Source organism: Pongo abelii, chromosome 6 (genome assembly GCF_028885655.2).
Source record: "Pongo abelii isolate AG06213 chromosome 6, NHGRI_mPonAbe1-v2.0_pri, whole genome shotgun sequence".
NCBI classification, from domain to species: domain Eukaryota; kingdom Metazoa; phylum Chordata; class Mammalia; order Primates; family Hominidae; genus Pongo; species Pongo abelii.
In genome coordinates this window covers 146,184,871-146,188,741 of record NC_071991.2, presented here as the reverse complement: position 1 = coordinate 146,188,741, position 3,871 = coordinate 146,184,871, and positions in this window count along the sequence as shown.

The following is a 3,871-nucleotide window of genomic DNA, read 5'->3' as shown; positions in this document are numbered from 1 at the left end:
GCTCCTACCCTGTACCTGCGGACACGCAGATTGCTGTTGTGAGGGTGATCTGTGCTGTTTCCTGCTACTTCGTCATCCGTTCCACTATCATTTGCTTTTTTAAAAAATTAGGCCAGGCATGGTGGCTCACGCCTACAATCCCAGCACTTTGGGAGGCCGAGATGGGTGGATCACCTGAGTTCAGGAATTTGAGACAAGCTGGCCAACATGGTGAAACCTCGTCTCTACTAAAAATACAAAAATTAGCTGGGCATGGTGGTGGGAGCCTGTAATCCTAGCTACTCAGGAGGCTGAGGCACGAGAATTGCTTGAACCTGGGAGGTGGGGGTTGCAGTGAGCTGAGATCGTGCCACTGCACTCCAGCCTGGGTGACAGCATGAGACTTTGTCTCAAAAGAAAAAAATTAATTTTTTTTTTCTTTAGAGACAGAGTTTCACTATGTTGCAGAGGCTGGACTCAAAATCCTGGACTCCAGTGATCCTCCTGCCTCAGCCTCCCGAGTAGCTAGGATTACAGGCACAAGCCAACATGCCTGGCCATTTACTTTTTTAAAAACTAATTTATTAGGCTAGGCACGGTGGCTCACACCTCTAATCCCAGCACTTTGGGAAGCCGAGGCAGGCAGATCACCTGAGGTCGGGAGTTCATAACCAGCCTGGCCAACATGGCGAAACCCCATCTCTACTAAAAATACAAAAAATAGCTAGGCGTGGTGGCAGGCGCCTGTAATCCCAGCTACTCAGGAGGCTGAGGCAGGAGAATCATTTGAACCCAGGAGGCGGAGTTTGCAGTGAGCCAAGATCATGCCATTGCACTCCAGCCTGGGTGACAGGGCGGAAGTGTATCTCAAAAAAAAAAAAAAAAAAACCCAAAAATCACTAATTTATTTTTTACTGAGGTGATAGTCACATAACATAAAATCAACCATTTGTAAGTGAACAATTCAGTGGCATTTGGCACATTCACAGTATTGTGCAACCACCACCTCTGTCTAGTTCCAAATATTTTCATCACCCCAAAAGGAAACCCTGTACCCATTAAGCAGTTGCTCCCCATTCCTTCCTCCCCTCAGCCCCTGGCAACCATCCATCTGCATTCTGTCTCTTTGAATTTACTTACTCTGTGTATTTTATATAAATGGAATCATACAATGTGTGACCTTTTGTGACAGGCTTCCTTCACTCAGCATAATGTTTTTGAGTTTCATGTGCACTAGACCATGTACCACTACCTCATTCCTTTTCATGACCAAATAATATTCCATCCTATGGATATGCCACATTTTGTTCATCATTCATCAGCTGATGGACATTTGGGTTGTTTCCACATCTGGCTGTAGTGAATAATGCTGCTATGAACATGCATGCACAAGGTATTTATTTAAATTCTTGCTTTTAATTCTTTTGAGTTTATACCTACAAGCAGAATTCCTAGGTCATGTGATAATTCTATGTATTTACTTCTTATTATTTTTTGACATGGAGTCCTGCTCTGTCACCCAGGCTGGAGTGCAGGGGCATGATCTCAGCTCACTGAAACTTCCGCCTCCCAGGTTCAAGTGATTCTCCTGCCCCAGCCTCCCGAGTAGCTGGGATTATAGGTACACACCACCATGCCTGGATAATTTTTGTATTTTTAGTAGAGACAGGGTTTCACCATGTTAGTTAGGCTGGTGTCGAACTCCTGACCTCCAGTGATCTGCCTGCCTTGGCTTCCCAAAGTGCTGGGATTACAGGCATGAGCCACCGCGCCCAACCCTTCCATATATTTTCTATGTGCATAAAATATCTATCACCCTTCCCTGTTGTACATAACTTGGAGCAATGGTGTTCACTGCTGTGCAATCTACTTCTTTTGAGTACAGTTTAATCTGTGGGCGCTCTGCAGCTAGAAGGAGCGGGCCCCAAGCAGCAAGGGTGGTGTATTGCTGTTGCTGTGTCAGTTTCTTCTCCCTTCTCTGTCTCACCTGTGTGTTGGTCTGGGCGTGATGGCGGCTCACCCTGCTGTCTGCACAGCCCTGTCCTGAACACCAGCTCAAGGGCCTCTCCATCTTGCCCTCTGGCTCTGAGGCAGCCAGTTCAGGAATATGTCTTTATGCTGTGGAATGCCAGGACCCCAAAAGCACTCTGTTCATCCATAGGTCCCCAAACACAGAGCTCTTTTGGACATACTTTGTAGTTGAAGAGCTACCAACTAAGTTAGAGAGGTCATTTATGGTTAGAAAAGCTATCTTTCCCCAAGAGTCTCAAGGATTTTACCAACACATCTAGTGGCTTGTTCACTCTTTGAGGACAGGTCTGTGTTTTATTCACATCTCCTGGACAGTACTTTGAACGTAACGGATGATCAGCCCATGTCTGTTGAATGACCACAATGATTTTTTTTTTTTGAGACGGAGTCTCGCTCTGTCACCCAGGCTGGAGTACAGTGGCATGATCTTGGCTCACTGCAACCTCTGCCTCCCAGGTTCAAGCAATTCTCCTGCCTCAGTCTCTTGAGTAGCTAGGATTACAGGCATGCACCACTGCACCCGGCTAATTTTTGTATTTTTAGTAGAGATGGGGTTTTACCATATTGGCCAGGCTGGTCTCGAACTCCTGACCTTAGGTGATTTGCCCACCTCGGCTTCCCAAAGTGCTGGGATTACAGGTGTGAGCCACCGTGCTGGGCCAATGATGTCATTTTAACTCCCTTTTTCCAAATAAGGTCACATTCACAGGTACAGGGATTAGGACTTCAACATATTTTTTGGGGGACACATATCAACCTGTAACACCCCAAAGGCTCTTTAAGGTCTAGAGAGCTCTGCCTCCCCTGAGGGGGCTGACCAGGTATCTCTGGGGCCAAGAGATGAAAGACCACCAGGCCTCAGTTCCCTAGAACAGGGCTGGGCACTGTTGTCACCTGGACCAAGTCCATGGGCCTGTCCTCTCTTAGTTGTTCTTTCACAGCGATGGCCCTGCTGGCCCTCCCCTTTCTGGCTCACTCCTCTCTGGCCCTCCCTGGCAGCCCTCAGGAACCTCTCTAGGCCCAAGACTTGGGGCTGGCCTAGCCAGGGCAGACCAGCAAGCACACCAGAGCGGGTCATCTTTCCAGAACACACTTCAAGCACAGTGGCTTTTTAATATCTAAAACCTCGAGTCTGAGTTCCTCTGCTGACCTCAAGGCACCTGCTCGTTCAACTTTCCCCACTGCTCCTCCCCGTGCCAGCCCCTTCTGGTCTCTTCAGGGCCCCTCTGTCTGGGTTAGAAGAGATTAGGGTCATCTTGCCTTATTTGTTAAATACTCGTCTCTCTGTCCTTCTGGCTTTGCAAATCATACCTATCGTACAACGCCCAATTCTAGACCTCTCCTTTTAAAGCAGGCTTCCTTTTTGAGAGGAGCTTTGCAGGTTCACAGCAAAATCGAGCAGCAAGTACCTTCCTCATGTGCTCAACCTTCGTTGTAAACACTGATCATCCTGTCAGACATGCCTCCTTACCCAACATATGATTTTCATTTGTTTAAACTGGGACATTAAAAAAACATAAAAGGCTGGGCATTGTGGCTGACGCCTGTAATCCCAGCACTTTGGGGGGCTGAGGCGGGTGGATCACCTGAGGTCAGAAGTTCGAGACTAGCCTGGCCAACATGATGAAACCCCATCTCCACTAAAAATACAAAAATTAGCTGGACGTGGTGGCAGGCACCTGTAATCTCAGCTACTCGGGAGGCTGAGGCAGGAAAATCGCTTGAACCTGGGAGGCAGAGGTTGCAGGGAGCCGAGATCGCACCATTGCACTCCAGCCTGAGTGACAAGAGTGAAACTCCGTCTAGAAAAAAACCCAGAAAACATAAAAGAATTGAGAAGAATGAAATCCACACAATGAGA